The sequence below is a fragment of the Ctenopharyngodon idella genome, chromosome 21 (assembly GCF_019924925.1).
Source record: "Ctenopharyngodon idella isolate HZGC_01 chromosome 21, HZGC01, whole genome shotgun sequence".
In the NCBI taxonomy this organism is placed as follows: domain Eukaryota; kingdom Metazoa; phylum Chordata; class Actinopteri; order Cypriniformes; family Xenocyprididae; genus Ctenopharyngodon; species Ctenopharyngodon idella.
In genome coordinates, this window is record NC_067240.1 from 17,107,001 (window position 1) to 17,126,474 (window position 19,474).

At 38.8% G+C, this 19,474-nt stretch overlaps 1 protein-coding gene across 12 annotated transcripts in view; it reads right to left on the bottom strand.

Annotated features, from left to right (window-relative positions):
- The window catches only part of nrxn2a (neurexin 2a), a 432,106-nt gene that overhangs the window by 32,098 nt on the left and 380,534 nt on the right, over positions 1 to 19,474 (bottom strand). The gene's annotated exons all lie outside the window — the stretch shown is intronic.

The window sequence follows — 19,474 nt, forward strand, 5'->3', positions numbered from 1 at the left end:
GCCCGCAGCGATTCAACTTCAACATCTCTGCCCCGATTTGAGGCAGACAACCTTGTTTTGTTGCGACGTGTTTACTTTCTCTCCCTCTAAAATGGAATAGCCCTCTTTTCATTTGCATGAGCGCTTTGAAAACGCCTGCCCTACTTTCTGGAGGAGCAAAGGAGAGGTAAAGCAGAGGAGACAATGACTATTAAGGAGGCTAATTTTGAATAAGAGAGCCTGCAAACCCTTGAGGCAAATTTAACCACAGGCTTTTGTTCTGCCAGTTCAGAGTCTATCTGATAAGAGACAGGCTGCTCTGCATATTACCGATAACATTAATTAAAGGTAAACATGTCTTCCCGATCGGTGTGCGGAGGGTGGGCAGGGAGCGTCGAGCGAGGGCTAGCGATAGTGACCTTTGGCTGTGCTGCTCTAACGCATGGCCTCACCTGTCTGTTTACCCACACACACTGCGGGCTAATGGGAGTCACTGATCATGACCTTCACAGTCAACCGGAGGGCAGAGATAGGCTTAAAGAGACAAGTGCCATTGTTCTCTCAGGGGATTTGATTTTTAAGCACTGGGTAATTTGATAAAATTAAATGAGCTCAAAATCCCTCTAACATATCAAATAATCTGTATTTAGAGTCTAATAGTTCAAATTCTGCCATGCATTTCCTTAAAGCTGCAGTGTGCCATTTTTCCTGTCAAAATAATTTTTTGCTATCCCAGCTTAAAGTCAGCATGAAATGGAAATTCACCCCAATTAATCTATTTTCTAAATGGTATTGATCTTATTGTGAACTATTCATCCATGCATATGATTCTTTTTTTTCTTTTTTTTTTTTGACCTCTTCTTTAGAATGTCATATCTCACTTTTCCAGTGAAACGACAGACTTCTCTCTGTTGACGTATATCGTTTCTTTCCAATCATTTAGGCTACGTTCACACTGCGAGCCTTAATGCTCAATTCCGATTTTTGCCCAGATCAATTTTTTTTTTTTTTTTGTATAGCTGTTCACATTGCTGTTTTAAATGTGGCCAATATCAGATTTCCAGTGTGAACAGATCATGGTTCTGAACTGACCTGCATGCACAAAAGAACAATACAAGCGGGGTTGCCAAGTTTTTACCACAAAATCCACTCAATTGCTTCTCAAAACTATAACCAATCGTGTTCCGTGGAGTATCCTGGTAAAAATCGCGCTCCGGGGGTGAAATATCACATTAGAGTGGTCGCTTCAACCAACAGAGTTGCAAAACAACCCGCAACAAACAATTCTGCGGGAAAATCGTGGACTTGGCAACACACACAGCGCGCTGTCATACGGAAGTAAACACAGAGGGCATTAAAGTAAGCGATTACGCATTTATTCATAGTGTGATCTGCTGTGGAAGCCAGCGAAATTATGCACAGGCAATATGCAAAATAAAAGACAATGATGTGACAAAAGAGAGCAGAGTTTTGTAACTTTTATGATACGAGCCATCATGTTTTGCTTATATTATAGAGCTGTCTCTGTAATACTTATGAGTTCTGACACATCACTGTCCTTCTACTGACTACCTTTTGCAACTGCCTTGATAACATTGGGTTTGTAAAATCTTTGAATAGACTCCAATGAGTGCAGAATCGTGACGAATGTTGATCTCGAGTGATGTATGACTGAATGACTGTTCACACTGCGGTAGCATTACAAAACATCTGACCTGTACTGGATTTAGTACCAAGGAAGCGGAATTGAAAAGATCAGATTCCATGTGGTTTCTACTGACTGGCCTGAACATAACATCAGTTCAACCAATGCTATGAGTTTGGGGGTAGGACTATCTGTTTTTCTGACAAATGAAAGGGAGAATGTGCTGGAAACCTTGAAAAAAAAAAAATGTTTTAGCAATGTTTCGTAAACGCATGGTATAAATCTTATTGTGAACAATTCATCCATGTATATGGTTCATTGTAATGTTTACTCAAAATATCATAAATAACTAAATCTTCCAGTGAAAATCACAGACTCTCTGGTGATGTATGTTGGAGCAAGCATTTAGCCCACTTAAATCCCAACCCTCCAAAATCGACTGCAAGCTCACATTCATTTTTGAGTGCAACACCCACATCTCAAAATCAAATAAACAACCGATGGACAAAACCAAGTACACTGCCTATATATATATATATATATATATATATATATATATATATATATAGGCAGTGTACTTGGTTTTGTTTAACAATTAACAAGCTATTCCTTTAATTCCATATGTAATGGTCTCTGTTGAGGCAAACTCACATATGAAATGAGTGGTGAATCCTGAAGTGGCTTTGCTATGTAAACACAGGCTGTAATATGTGAATTATGGTAATAAAGCATAGTTTTAACTTACAAAAATGGTTGAGTTGTTAGACTATGGCTGCATCTGAAACTGCAGACTTCTCTAATATAAAGCAGGGGAAAAACAGTATGTGAAAAAAGTAGTATGTCTGAATTCACAGTACTCATAAGAGAGACCAAAAGTACCTGGATGGACACTTTACTATCCCATGAGGCCACGGGAGAGGATATGTAAATGGGAGTGAAGCTACACAACTGATGCTGCTAGGTCACATGATAATGACAACATCTCAAATGTAATACACCCATACTGTACAAAAATCAAAAGTTGAGAAAACTTAAAAGTTTAAGGCAACAAACTTCAGCAGATTTTTGAGTTTTCTCAACTTGTTTTTGTATTTTTACTGACGAAAATGAGACGATAACTAAATAAAAACAGCTTGTGATGAAACTATTACTGAATTGTATTCTTTTTCATGTCTTCTCACACTTGAAAGGACAAATACACACAAAAATATTTCAAACTGCCCATTTTGGCAAGCATTCATTTAAACAGTTATGTCTTCAGTGAAGTAAACGACTCGGAGAAAATCATATTTGGATCCGTGCATTAATTCTTAAAGTGACAATAGACTAAACTTGCTGCTTTCTGAGTCCTTAATGGTAATTCAAACAACAAAAGACAAAGAGAAAATCACTTACTGCTCTTGACTTTATACAAGGAAGACTATACACTGTTATTTTACATTTGATTACTTTATTCAATTTCAGAAGGTAGTATTTCTTATCTAAATACGACTGTTAGACCTACCTGACAAACTTAAAGCATTGTTTATTTCATTTGTATCTTTGTTCTATTGTATTTTATTCTTACTGACTGTCTCATTTTATTGTATCTATTGTACAATCTATTTATTGTATCTATTTTATTGCAATATCTATTGTAGATTTAGATGACTAGATTAAAACTAAAACAATTCAGATGACTAAAACTAAATGCCATTTTAGTCAAAAGGCTATGACTAAAACTAAATCAAAATTTGCTCTCAAAATTAACACTGATTCATACTATATAGAACATATTTTTTAAAAGTAATTACTTATTCAAAATATGTAGAGTATGCAATTTTGGATGCAGCCTAGAGCTGCACTGTTGCCATATGTCTTGAAACCTTTAGGTTCATGTTAATGGCAGCTTTGGGAAATTGGTGCTACAAGAGTTTTCATTAAGATGGCGCTCTAGAGGTAGATGACTGGGACTCATATTGGCCACATTGGCTGGTAATGAAACACATCCTTTTAAGTCTGGATGCTGAAAAAGCTTTTCACGAGAGTGCATTTTTATTCTTGGCATGTCCCACATAAAATTCCCGTCTTTTTTTCTGCAGATAAACGCCCTGCCACAATACAGCCTACTCTTCTGGTACTTTCCTCTTAATGAGCTGCGCTGTTTTTCTGTGCGACGCGGATCTAACGCAGGAGCCCACTTGAATGCAAAGTTATTAGCTACCCTCTCATATGGAATAATAGAATTTCTTTTTCCCATTACTAAACTGCCCTCGTCATTTGGCTTTTTGAGTTAGTGTTCTTGAAGTTCCATGACGACACTGTCTCATGAGATTTTCAAAAGAAAATGCAGTGTGGCTACAGGCCGCTTTGTCACGTAAAGTGTCATGACCTGTGGCTTTGTGGCTGCACTGAGTCAGACCTCCTAATGTGAGGAATGAAATAGCCTTAATCCACTAGACTATGTCTAGACATCTCGCTGCATGCCGTGGCTCGCCCCACAGGCGACCAATGTGACTGACTGCTCGTAATAGGACAGATCAACATTTTTGCAAAGAGAAAACAATCTCATGAATGGTAAGGCTTGACAGAAGCGCCCGAGTTGTCTCGGTGTAAATGAGCTAGGCTTCCAAGAGACCCATCTTGAACAGTGAGTCAAAAAAAAAAAAAAAAAAATTATTTGTACAAAACAAATGAGGCCCCGGTAAGTTATTGAAATTCAGGGGAGAGAATGGAGAAAACAAAAGGATGGAGGGATGCTATCCTCAGTGCAGCAAAGGAAGAAGAGAAGAGAAGAGAGTCTAATTAAAGTCTGGGCACAGGCTGAAGGACTGACTTGTGACTAATCTAGCCTGAAGGCACATCTCTATTGCGGCATGCACATGGGCAAGACGCTGCGAGCAAAAACAGTCTCGTGGCCTGTTTATATTGCAGCACATGTTAATATTGCATTGAGGAGAGGCAGCCATTGCAGGTTAAGGTGGGCGGCTAGGGAACGGGGAGTTTTGAGGAGTGGGGGGCGATGGCTACAACTGCATAGCTGTACATTTACATTCTCACAAATAAATACTGGATTCAGGGCCGGATTAAGGTATTGTGTTAACAGTGGACACAGCGGTCCGAGGGTCTTCCTGCCCAACCATGCACCCGGGGTAGATGGAGATGGAATTTTTTATTTTAATTTTTTGTGTTCTCATCCCATTTGCAGTCTTGTCCTGACATCTTTGAAAACCTTTACACGGCCCTACATGTTGCCCCTGGACCTGTGCCCAAATTCCCATATGGTAATTCTGGCCCTGATAACACTTTATAATAAGGTTCTATATGTTAACATATGCCGAATGCTTTCATGAATAATGCATTAGGTATTATGAGCTTTTTTAACAGCATTTATTAATCTTAGCTAATGTTCATTTAAAAATAATATACACCTGCTCATTCTGGAGAAATTGTAGAAACAATATAAAAAATAGTAGATTTTAAGCAATAAATAAATTGACTTGAACTAATAAAACCGTATTGTAAAGTGTTACCAAAATAACAGATTTTATTCTCACAGAAAACATCTGTGTATTTAAAGGCACAAAAGGAAATATTTTTGGAATAAAATATCCAAAAACCACTAGAAGAACTTATCCTGAACGCTGCACACCGAAACGCACTGGGCAGCGGATGTGACAGAGCTGTTTGAGGAGAGGTGGGCAGAAACGCTTGCACGGTCTGGCCCACCCTCGGAAGACAGGGGAAGCTCTCCTCTTTCTGGCGTGAGGGTCAGGAGCGACTTGAAGGAGCTGGAGCGGAGGACTTGCTGGGCCGCTTCAGCTCAAGACGCGTATGGGGTCCCTGGCGGGGCAATGGGCGACCACGGGCTCCCCAAACCGTAGTCGGTGGGGGATGAACCGGGTCACTTCTCCTACTGGCGGACTCCTTGCTATGTGAGGAGCGCTCTCTGGATAGAGAAGAGGAGGGGATAGAAGAGTCCCTAACTCTCCTGGGCATAAACTGCCTGAGAGCAGCCGACTGGGACTTGGCGGCCTGAAATTTGTCAACCACCGTGTTGACCGCCTCACCGAACAAACCAGACTGAGAGATAGGGGCATCCATGAGGAACACCTTCTCCTTATCACAGATTTCCGTAAGATTGAGCCATAGGTGCCGCTCTGCAGCCACCGAGCCATCATGGAGAGCCCTATAGCACACATGATATGTTTAGTGGCTCTTAAGGCCAAATCTGTGGCTCTGGAGAGCTCCTTGACAGCTTCTCTCGTCCATTTCTTTCAAAACATCTGCCTGGTAGGCTTCATTGAATGAAGGGCCATGCCAGCCTGACCAGCTGCCATGTAGGACTTTCTGATAAGGGCGGAAGTAGTCCTGCACGGTTTAGATGGAAGGAGGGGGGGGGGGGGGACTTCCAAGAAGGAGCCGAAGATGGAGAGAGGTGTGTAGCCAGCGTGTCTTCAATCGCTGGAATGGCGGTATAGCCCTGCTCCACAGAACCAACAAGGTTGGTGAAGTCAGCGGCTGAGGGAAGGAGAGAAAGGGAAAGGCCCGTCTGCTCGCTCTCCATGTCCTCGAGCTCTACATCTGAACCTCAGGTCGCGGATTCACGTGAGGCCTCGCCGGCTTCGTCAGCGTGACGGGGAAAAACGGATGACTCCTTCTCAAAAGTCTAGTCTAGAACGGAGAGTTTTGAGAAGAAGGCCCTGTTCTGCTTCATACTACAGTACCGTTAATAATCTCGTCCATGAACTTGATTTCTGCCAGAGTCCCGTCCTGATTCTTTTCCACTGGCTGTAGACGTGAAGACAACACCTCCCATGATTCCGCGAAATCAAGGCGTCATCAAGCTACGCCTTTGTTCTGAATAAGCGACCTCTAGTGGCGAAAATTTACATATTGTGCCTTTAACATGATTCTTTGTAGTTATCATCTGTTTTCTGCCAAAAAAATAATTCAAATGCAAATCACAAAAGCACACTAGATTTAAGCCTGATTCAAATCAGATTTAAAGGGACAGTTCGACCAAAAAAAAAGAAAATTCTGACATCAATTACTCATCAATTATTTTATTTTTCCAAATCCATAAGACCTTTGTTTTATCTTCAATACATAAATGAAGATATTGTAATGAAAGCTGAGCGATATTGATCAAAAACGCACATACATAAAAATAAACAAATATGGTGAACAGAAGATTCAGGGTGATTGCTAGGTGGTTACTTACTAGCTTAAGCCAAAAGAGCCAGTTCCCATAGTCTTTATGATATACTCGTCACTGGATAGGACTCAGATTCTCCTTTATTTCAAGTCACTCCTTATGTGGTTGCAAGTCTGGCTGGTTAGAAAAGTAACAGCACACCTTAACAAAAAGCACAATTTAAGGTACCACTCACATCTGTAGCACAAATGTTTTAATAACAATGGTAATATATAATATTACTAATGGAATCTCTGCATCCAATACACATGGTTTCATATGGTCTAAAAGAATCTACATACATGAGCCTCTGCTGGGAAAAAGACATCAAATAATCTTATTCACTTTAGGTAGGATGAGGAAAGTCACCTTGTGTTTTTTTCCCCTCTCTCAGCGTCCTTTATGCACACCAGTGCAACTTTGCAGTACTGCCCCAGGCAAAATTCCCATTCCCCAAAGGCGTGCCGTCTCACATTCAGAGCACAGTTAGAGGCTATGGCGGGTCGGGTTCTGACAGTGGCCCTGCATATCGGACGACAATAAATCATCCGCCGGCACAGGGCCCGTGGACTGGGAGCCAAGGAGGTATATCCTCTTTATTTTAGTCTCGACTGTTTCTGCTGAATATCAACAAGGACAGCAGAGCGAATGTGATTTGGAGTACTGGAAGGAGGGTGAGATGATTGGTCGGTTGTGGGAGGAGATGTAGCACAGGATTGTGGGATGCATAGGTGGGACGGGACATCTACAGTGAGGCAGCAGGGTCATCTGTGTCACTTTCATTGAGTAATCACTGTGCAACAGCTTTGGTTAAGAGAGTCTGATATGGAGTAACAACTGCGGAGTAGAGAGTAGGTCCACAGGACTCTCTAAAGCACTCTGTCAATGCGAGAGTGACAGCTAGAAGGACCGTTCACACCCCCATACACTCAGACGCATACAAAAACACTCTTACACCCAGAGCACTGCACGTAATATAGAGAAAAACACAGACTGGGGCTAATTTTATATAGAGTATCACCAAAAAATTTTGGACATAATGGCTACACTTAAAATGCACAAGTATCACTGCATTAGATAACAACATATCACAGATTCAGGATCTGCATTGCTAGTTCAGGTGTTCCACTTCCAGTGTTATTATTGTTAACAAAAACACTATTAAAAATCATTTTCAGTAAGTGAAATACAATATAAATATTAGAAAAACTTACTAGCTTAATAATTAATTTTAAACTGAAGTACTAAAATTCAGAGACTACAACTAACATAAAAATTAATAAACGTCATAGAAATATATAAATTAACAAAAGCTAATAAAAATGACAATCGCAAAATTAAAATGAAAACTGAAAATATAAAAATAAAGGTTATTAATAAGTAATTTATTATTTTAATGTATATATTTAAAATACTATAATAGTATATAATAGGTGAGTAACGATACACAAACATGACGGTTTGGTACGTACCTCGGTATGGAAGTCACGGTTCGGTACGGGTTTGGTACAGTAGGGGGGAGAAAACTAAACATAAAATTGCTTCTTTTTTCTTCCTTTTTACTAAACAGTGGTTTGTTGAACAAATTTTGTCTCTCTCTTTAAATAAATTCAATTAACTAACATTTTCTTCTAGCTAGCTCAGCTAATGCTGTAAACATTACTATAACATTAAAGGTTACAATTAACAACAGAGCCCAAACTATTAAATTCAGTTTTTATTTATTTTTAGATATAATAATTTACACTTTATATAAGCTAATATAGTGCTTATATTAAGTGAAATGCTCCCCTCATTCCCCTCATTAGAGTTCATTTCTCTAGTGAACTAAAATGCTGTGGACACCAAATGACTTGCCTGAGGTAAATGTAATGCAACGTAAGATAATTTTCTCAAGCTGTCTTACTGCGGTTGAGAGCTTACACGTAAACATATCTATGCATAGATCGTCTCTTCTTCTTCAGCAATTTTTCCTGTTGTGGTGGTTACCAAATAACGTTGCATTACCCCACGCGCCCCTTCTGGACTGGAGTGTGTATTGCCTGTGACTGACTGTATTTGTCGTCTGACTGTATGCACCGAATCGTGATGTCCATAACGTGACTGTTTGGGACGAATACATGTACTGTTACACCCATAGTATATATATATATATATATATATATACTGTATAATATAATAGTATATAATACTAAAATAATACAGCTACATTCACATACTCAAGTGTTTGGGTTTGACAAATGAATTTAAAAATAGGTGTGACACCTAAATTGTCCATTCACACAGAAGTCAGTGATGTGAATGCCCTTTTTCGTCCTCGCATTAGAGTGCCTACTCACTTTTTCAGCCGCATTGGTTCCGGATGTATTTTTTCCATTTATTTTTCCCATAGGGATTTTTAAAAAAGGTGTTATAAGGCATGCCCTAAACCAACCAGTTATGAGGTGAATCACAAACTTTTATTTGAAACAAAAACTTGTTTGAAAATCGGCTAAAAAGGCACAACGCTGTGTATTAAACAGCTTTAGTGAGGGAAAGAACTACAATCTCATAGGATACTGACTGTTTATTAGTACTTATAAAGCACATATTAATGCCTTGTTCTGCAGGACCATATTCGCACTCTGCTGCGTATGGGGCTGTGTAGTCATCAGAGTGCCTATTGTGACCCCTTCCCAGTCAAGCACTTACAATGGGCACATGGACGTCAGAACTGGACCTTGGAGCAGTGGAAGAAGGTCGCCTGGTCCAAACAGTGCCATTTTCTTTTACATCACGTGGACGCCCATGTACATGTGCGTTGTTTACCTAGGGAAGTGATGGAACCAGGATGCACTTTTGGATGACGACAAGCCGGTGGAGAGAGTGTGGTGCTCTGGGCAATGTTCTACTGGGAAACCCAAAGTCCTGCCATTCATGTGGATGTAAATTTGACACGTCCCACCTACCCAAACATTGTTGCAGACCAGGTTACACCCCTTCATGACAGTGGTGTTGCCTGAATGGTGTTCCCTCTCTGATTGGTAGAAATTTTCTTTACAGCATCATGGGTAATGTAGTTTTTCACCACAAATTCCAAAACAATTCCAAAACAATTACTTTTAAAATAAGCTGAAATAATGCAAACAGATGGCTTCAACAAACTGTACCTTTGATTATCAACCTCTGAACTCACAGGGTCTACTCCCAGCAAACCTTTTACTTGAGAAAATGTGATGAGACAGAGAGGTGGATGTTCTCATGAATCATTTGTTTGGATTGTACATTTACAGTGGCACTTAGATAGAGATCCTGATTGCATAACAATGTTGTGTTATGACATTTTCAAAGCTGTGTACTCTAAAATTAACATGGCACGCCCCAAGCATGTCGCAAAATGAAAAACATTGCAAACACATTTTCATAAAAAGATTGAAATAAGCATTCATGCATTACTGATGTGGGGTGTTTTGGTCTGTCAATATAAAAAGGTCACATTTACAATATGGCACTGGGGGCATTTTCTAAATCTAGAAAACATAAATATATATAAATCACTGTAAAATTACTTTTTAAAAAATATGTTTATGGTAAATGTCAAGGTAAAATTTCAGTAATTAGACCTAGGCATAGAATACAATACGAGAGTACTTAAGTGCTCAAAAATTACAATGATTGCTAATGAAAATACTATAATTGTATGACTTTAATTATTTGTATATATTTGTTATCCAGTAACAAATATATACAAATGAGCATGATTTATATTTTTAATTTGACAGACATCATTTTGCTTACACTGTACTATATTTTTGTTAATAATTAACATTCATTTTGATTTTATATGTATTTAAATTTTTTTAAATGTCACTTTATAAAATTAATCACATTAAATTAACACGTTAAATTGACACCCCTAGAAATAAGACCTTTGCACCAGAGCACAAAAGCATAAGAGATGCACATATTTTACCGCAGTACGCTCAAAAGACAGCAAGAAAAGAGCTTGATATATGTCCTAGGCATGTTGAACGAGGCATTTCAAAGGAAAGGCTAATCCATCAATCGCATGCAAAACACTTCTCGTTTCAGTCTTCGTGTCATGGTTAAGTGCACTGAGGCACACAACCAAACCCTAGATTCTCCACACTCATGACATATTTTCTTCGGGTACCAAATGCATCTGCATTCATTTGGAGCAGCTGAAAATATCTCATGTAAAATGTATAAAGCATGAAGTCTTTCAGGAAGTTGCTAATAAACAGGAAGGCAGCACAGGCCCTGTGTTCTTCCTCCTCACTAGATTTAGCACTAGAATCACGCAGCCCTGCTGCACAATTTATCAAAGCAAATTTATGAATCAATTGTCATCTCTCCTACTGACAAGCAACTGAGCTCTCCCTCAAACGACTTGACAAATGGGACGCAAAGCTATAAGAATACCGTGCTAGGGCTTCTTTCCAGAGTTATTATCTTCTTCATGGTAGATTATGACCAAATGCAGCCTTCATTTGGGGGAATTGGACTCAATAGAGGTCAGAAAGATGTGTGTCATTCAGCATCCAACAAACAGCTCTGCCAATGCCTCACAGAATCCATTTAAAAAAAACTTTATATATGCCGCATATGTTCACTAACTGTCCTTGTGGAGAAACCGAAGTCCTTTACACATCAATAAGGATTGTTTTGCCACAAAAATCCCACTAAAACCCACCAAAGCTCACTTTGTAACATGTCATAGGCCACGTACACAGTGAAGATGGGTCATTCTCAAAATAATGTGACAAATATGTCCTATAAGTCATAGAACAGATTTCAAAGTCAAGAACTGCCACATAAGCATTCTATAACCTAATAGTTTATTAAATAATATGAAACAGTTCTGTATTGTTTTGCATTTGTATTTTTTAAATATCTGAATTTGTCAAGTGCCCTTGTCCCCTCCATCTGGTATACCACTTCTATGACATTTACAGTTATTTATTTGTTTATTTTTTAAAACAATTTTGTTTTCCGGGGTTAAGCACTAGTGCACAGTCAACCAAGTGTGCAGAAAGCAAAACAAAATAATAATAACTAAAATTCTTGATAAAATATAAATAATTTAGAAAGTACATACGGTTATGTTAAAAGCCTGCATTTTAAAAGTGAGAAAAAGTACTTCTAAAGTCAAAGTTCACAGCAAGACAAGGTGTGGCAGGACTGTATTCTGTACACACAGAACTCCCAAAACTTTGCAGTGTGTCGGTGTTCATAGTTCAGTGGGCAAGACGATGAAGAAAATTTGCTGAATAACCCAACTCTTTTCACAACAATTGCACCTTTAATTATTACACCACACACTGCTTTTTGACAGATTTTGCCTCCTTTTTTTAAATCACGGCACATCTGTCTAGGGGATACACACCACTAAAAAGAATGATTTCCCTAAGGTGTGTTGCCGCCCCTGGCATCTGTTCCATAGCCAAAGTGCACCTCGACCAGTCAAATGCGAGATGGATGGTGCAGTGACGGAGCTCTAAAGCTGCTGCACTGAGCCCAGCCAAAATGGGCCCATGAAAAATACTGTATCATGGGGCAATGTTTCCCAGCAACTTTTTCACTTGAATACCACCACAGCCCCCTCAGTATGACTTCATATGTGTTTTTCTGAATATCATTTAGCATTATCAGTAATATTATTACAATTATTCACTTTTAAACTAAACACATTCAATGGGTGAAAAACAATCTCAGCGAGCATCTTCCCTTCAAACTGATACAGTTTAAAAAATATAAATCTAAAATTTCTAAAGCATTTTCATTGTTCACAATTTTGTTAATTCCATGGGGAAAAACTGCCATATAGATATTTTTAGTATTATCTCATAATTTGGCATCAGGTATATTAGGCTCCTGTCACTTTAAGATCTGACGCACAGATCCATTATACTGTTACACGTGTTTTCTTTCTCAACTGTTTACTTTAACTTTTGTGAATACTCATCAAGACTGACATTTTGACATTTTTTTGTGTGTGTTTGACTGGTTAAGCGTAATAAGCAGTGAAAAAGAAACACAAAGTTCTGTCATGAAACTCTAGATGACGCAGGCTAATAGGTCCTTTAACTCAACCTGCTCGTAATCACATCATTATCTATAGGGCACAGCTGATTGGTTCCTGCTGTATCAGTAGCCAATGAGCTTCCGTGCTCAACCTTCAAAATACTTTGATAGCATTGCCTTAGCAGTGCAGCGCGCTTCAGAAACCCTCCACCTTCCCCAGCTCCACCTGTATAGATCTGCTACAGGTAATTCATGCATGCTATATTGTACAGCAGCAGAATGTCTTACTTGCTCACAGCAGCGTGTCATGTATATATTGGCAATAGCAAGTCCCGTACTTCCTCTGCAGCAGCAATATTGTCATGACAGAACTCAATTTAGAACTAAGAGGCGGCTTTGTGTGCGTGCACTTTGAGCGTGAGCAAAATTATTACTTATTATTATGAGTAAAATTATGTGCAATACATGCAATCCCACGCCAAAATTCAAGCCCTGTAACACCAACAATATTCATCCAGAGGAAATTAAACCAATGAGTGAGGGAAGGCGGGTTTGTGTGTCAACTCGCTGTCGGTATTGTCTATCTGGTATCGTCTATCTGTTCTGCGGAAAATGAGTATTGGAATCGTTTCAGATATTTCAGTATCAATATGCACTACACTGCACTTCAGATTTTAAAAGACTACAATTGAAAAATGTATATATTATAAATATAAAATAGTGAGTAGGAGTGACTGCAATTCACGCCACTGCTGAAATCCACCCGCATTTGGTGGGTTGGTGGGTGTTAATGTCAAGCCCTGCATTTAAATATAAGTAATATATACATTTTAATAAACATATATTGAGAAGTATATGTTAGAAGAACTTGCTGAGATAAGGCTTTTCTGGGGTGAACATGAGTACTGACTGCAGAGATCACGCGGACCTTGGAAAACTTACGAGAAAAAATTCAAATCGGCACTACCTTTAGAAATAAACTGCAGATTTGAGGTTTAAAATACTGTACATGCTCGTCTGAAAACTCTTAAAACGACATTCTGTGACAACAACAGTATTATGAAAATTATAGTGGATTTTCTCCTCCACCATTGGTGCTCGCTGGGAGAAATGCTGCCCGTTTAGAGCGTGCAGAGACACGCGGGAATCACTATTTAGGAATCACTGGCACGTCACAATCACCTTTATCTAGTTGGGTTGGTGCGGTACACAGAAACTGATCTTTGAATAGAGGACACATATTTAATTTATAAAATGTTTCTATGTTTTCATTTGTGATGAAGGTTGGTGAGATCAAATTCAAAAGTAATCAACTGAATAACTCATTTCCCCTCGAGCAATGAATATAGAATTTGCCAGCAAAATGGGTCTGTGTGAATATTCTAGAGTTCTTTTGTGCTCTACTCCTGATTCCCTTCCATAACGATGGCCTTTGCCACAGGGTGCTTTCTAAAGTTGCTTAATGAAGGAGGCTTACAGTGGGCTGTGATTGACAAAGGCCAATTTAATCTGCCTATTAGTCAAACACACGGTGGGAGCAGCTAATTGCAGTGGGAGGTGCTCCAGCTCCTTCATTTTACATTGCCAGAGATCTTTTGTAACTTTAAATGATGCAAATCGAATTGTCTGAAACATCTCTCTAAGCTTTTGTCCTGTTATACAACAGCTAGTTCCGGTCTGAATGTCTGAGTGTTCAAGAGTGCTGATATAACAGTTCAACAGCACTGGGACTTATTTCTGTCACTCCACTTGTTAGTGTTGATTTCAGAAAGATTACTGGTTGGGGTTTTTTAGTCACTCCTTCTGTAGGTTACATCTTTATGCCAGTAGGTGGCAACAAGTGATTGTGTTTATGAGTGTGTCACTGAATCATTCATTCAACTGATTTTTTCAAACCCACGGATTCATTCAGGTATGAAACAAGTACTGAAAACTGTATTTGAGTGAGTCATTGAATCATTCAACTAATTCATTCAAACACACTGATTCATAAATCCTCTCCCATTGCCTCATGGGATAGTAAGTCATCCAGGTACTTTTCACCCTACTGTTTAATGGATACTGTGAATTCGAACATACTACTCTTTTCACATACTGTTTTTCACATACTGAAAGTATTTATATTCGGATGCAGCTCTGTCATAAAGATTGAGTCACTGGATAATTCATTTAGGTGATTTGTTCCAACACACTTATTCATTCATGAATGAAACAAGTGACTCTCTTTTTGAGTAAGACACTGAATCATTTATTCAACTGAATCGTTCAAACACACGTATACATTCAGGAATGTAACAAGTTACTGTTTATGAGTGTGACATTGAATCATTCATACAACTGTTTGGTTCAAACAGAGGTTTGTTCAGGAACAAAACATCGCTGCTTTTAGAGATGAGCAATAGTTTGTTCTGCAGAAACTAATTCTGTTGATGGTGCAATAAAATATCACACAATAACTGGACCATATACTTTGTCTATAATGTAAGATACTCAATATTACCCTTTTTCCTGAGAAAAAACAACATCACACTCATAAAAATCATGCTGTTATTCTGAATATCAGCACAGCTGTAATAGAGTGGTGCAGGGATGAGGTCAAAACCCAAACGCTAATTCGCCTCTTGCTCCCTCAAGATTTTCCTATGGAGTTTTATAATAGGGTTTTTCAATTTCTGAGTAAAATAAAGCTTGATGATACTTTGCCATTATTTTCTTAAATAAAAATTACACACACCCATACCAAAAACGCGAATTTTGAAGCAGTTATGTTTATTTTTGAAAATGTATGTTTTTAATAAGTAACTAGACAGTGTGGGGGGTGAGTGTGTCCAGTTTACGTTGTAGAACAAAACGTCAAAGTATCGTCAAGTTATGTTTATCACAGGCTTTATTTTACTCATAATGTGAAAAAGCCCATTCTAAAATCCAACAGGAAAATCTTGAAGGAACCAGTGGCGAATTAGTCTTCTGTGTTTTGACATCATCCCTGCATCACTCTATTATTGCGGCCGAATTACAAGAAGCCCAGCAGAATCTCACTGTTTCTGTATTGTAATCATGTACCAGTGTAAACAAACAGAAGCACATTGGTAAGTACAACTGCAAATGGCCACTCAAGCATCTGCCATCCTGTCTGTGTTCTCTTTTTGATGTCTGGGCCAGCTGGCAGAGGGCACCAGGGTCACAAGTTCACATACCCAGCCGTGCTGATGTCACGACCAATAGGTCACAGTCTGGGTGGCACCTACACTCCGTTTCAAGCCTTCTCTCCAGGGGTCCAAGGTGTTCGTTTAACATGGCCACCAAGACCATAAAGCTCTATTAATCCATCACTCTATGCCCCTGACAGGTGGGCAGGTGAACCCTGGGGCACCCTCAATGCAAGATGCCAGCAAAATGGAGGAGGCCAGAACCTTGGTTCGGATCGATACGCACCCACCCGGAATACAAAATGAGCCTGCTATTCATTACAAGTCGTAACAACCCCTGGCTCTGTCTCATTCATCAGCCTGAGCTGTTTCTGCTCAGCTATCATCTAACCTCAGACTCCGTGGGTGAATAAACGAAGCTACAAACCCAAGCAACATCATCAGAGAGAGAGATAGAGAGAGGGATGAGTCGTAAGAGAAAAGGAGAGGGAAAACCCTGAAGTCAGCCGCCTAAGGGCCGCCGGGCTCTGCTACGCCCACTGCAGTAAGTCATTCCATACATCTGTCATGCTCACGACCAATTGGATTATCTGTCCTTGGTTGTAATTTACAAGCTCAAGTAAATCCTGCTACATGAAGGACAAATTTTGAGGCGTAAGCTGAGTTGTCTTGAGAGCAGCGTGAAACCTTGCCTGCTATTTGCCACGCCTCTCCTTCATAACTCGCCGTTTATGTCTACCATAAAGTTTACAGACTCGTTTTTATATACAACCAAATATTATTTACGACACAAGCAAAATCATGGAGCACTGTAATCAAGGTTGATGCCATCGCTTGGACCAGTTTACTGAGGACAGAGATTTTTTGATACAGTTTTTCCCAACCTTTTTGTCTAACATACCCCCAGAGTCCGATCAGTAAGGCTCAAATATGGTGACAGTCTTTGGCCCTGTTTACACTAGTTCATTTTTGTTTTAAAATGCATACGTTTTGCTATGGTTACGCCTGTCGTTTACACTATGCCGGCGTTTTCGAACCTCAAAAACGCTTTTTTTAGTTTGAAAACGGCAGTTGCATTTCAGTATAAAAGGACAAAAACGAAGACTTTTGAAAATGATGGCGTGGCTGCCCACTTTTACCCTGCGTATCCTTGACAACCGTGTAAACACTAACATGAAGACTGAACTGCAATCTTTGCTGGCTTTGTTGCAATTTTTAGCAGCCATTGTGCAGTTACACTCAGCATTTTTAAATACTGCAGCTGCCTACATGCGCAAGAGGCAACTGTTTACACTTGTACGCGCATGCCCAGTGTGCATGAACAGTCATGTGACATGCGTTTTCGGTCGTGTAGTATAAACGGAGATCGTTTCTGAAACGCTGAGGAAACGCCAGTGTAGACGAGGATCGTTTTCATTTTAAAACCCCGTTTTAAAACGAAAACGCACTAGTGTAAACGAGGCGTTTATAAGCATAAACAATAACCTATTAATATTAATGATAAGGGGGACAGAGGAAAATTTGGGAAAAAAGACAAAAAATTACATTTACATTATTGATGTACATAACATTTCTGATCCATAATTAATCATTTAATTTTTGGTTAATTTTGTAATTAATTATTTTGAAAACAATAAGTGAATAGGATGCATTTTTGTAAACAATAAGTGGACACTGTAGTCACATGGACTATTTTTACTACTTTTCTGGACCTTGAATGTGGTAATTTCGTTGCTTTCAATAGAGGATAAAAAAAACCTCTCGGATTTCATCAAAATATCTTAATTTGTGTTCTGAAGATGAATGAAGGCCTTACAGGTGTGCAACGACATTAGGGTGAGTAATTAATGACAGAAATTTCATTTTTGGGTGAACTAACCCTTTAAAATAACAAAGTATCACATATTCTACCACAAATGTCATTCATGAAAATCTCAAAATTCTCTCTCTTATATAATGACTTATTTTTTAAAACATAATGAATATATTTATATAAAACATGATTTTGGTTTCTTAAAAAAGAACTGTGTTGAGATCTACAGGTGTAGCAATGCAAAATCTCTGTACACACGTACAGTTCTCCCACGTTGGGAATCACCATTCTGATAGATACCAACACAGAGAAAAAGCCATCAGAAAGGATCCTCCACAGATCCATCCTTCAGCCCACAGAATGGGAGGCTCTTGTGCTTTGTGCCTGTGACGAGAGGAAGAAGTTTCTGAAAACAAGCCCCAGTCTGTGTCTGGCAGAGCAGCTGCTCTCAGACTGTTTATGGCTGTGCTGCCATAGAGGCTCACAGTGTGAAAGTCGACAGTTCACGCTGAATTAATTATTCATTCGGAGGAACCTTATTAAAATGCATCTTTTTTTACTCCCTTGAAATATAATTGCAAGTAATAAGCCAAGAGGTCAACGAGGCATTTACAAGCTTGATCTACCGTCATACTATCTCAGCCCTATGTTGTTTTAATAGGCTAAATTAATATGAAGGGGCATGTTGTTTTCTTTATAAACTGTTCAGCGATTAATGATTCCATCATTTTTTGGGGTAATTTTCTCCTATCTGCCTGGGTGGGGGAAGTGGTGTGCTTGGATCTTATCAAGGAGAATTGAATGTAAGGACGTAGCTTCTATTCATCATTTGATCCATGAATATAGCTTTATATGTCTGGAGCCCTGAAGCATTCTCCGAAATGATTCAACTTAAGATTTTTATCCAAGTCAATTTGCATCAGTTTTCCTGTCAGCAGTTCCGAACTGAGTGAATGGAAATGACAAAGACTACGTCAGTAGCATTGCTCACACAAAAGCCACCAGACAAAATACATACCACAGTTTTATCACAGCAGAATGAAGGTGCATTCACACCGTGTCGGATTTATCATAATTACGAGATTCCGGTTTGTAAAAAGCGTTCACATCCTTGTAGAACTATTGTAATTATAGTACAACATTACTTGTAGTACATTTAATGTCATATGTAAACACTCGAAATGGCAGTGGCTTCAGTAAAATGTAGTTAAGCAGTTATATTGTAATCTTTCTGTTTAATAATTCCTATAATTGACCATAGTTAATGTCTTAATAATGTAAGAAGAAGAAATAAATGAAATGCATACAATATAGTTTAATGTAGCTAATACATAGAATAGCTATCTTATGTCCCACTAAATGAACTATAACTTTATTAATAAGGCATTTGGATAGTGGCAAGTTACTTGTTGTATTGTGGTTCTGTCTAGGGATTATTCACATTACTAAAAATTTCATTGTGGTGCTAATAGTGTTGCGATAAAAATGCATATTTCTGAATCATAATATATATATATATATATATATATAAGTATTGTCAAAAGTACTGACCACAATACCAAGTCGGTACTGAAATTTAAAAATGTGACACTTTGAGCGCTGTTGAGTGGTTTCGTAAACACCTCTGATTAGCCATTGTGTTCACGCGTGTCTGTTTCGCTTTAAAACACGAACTCTCTGTCATACTC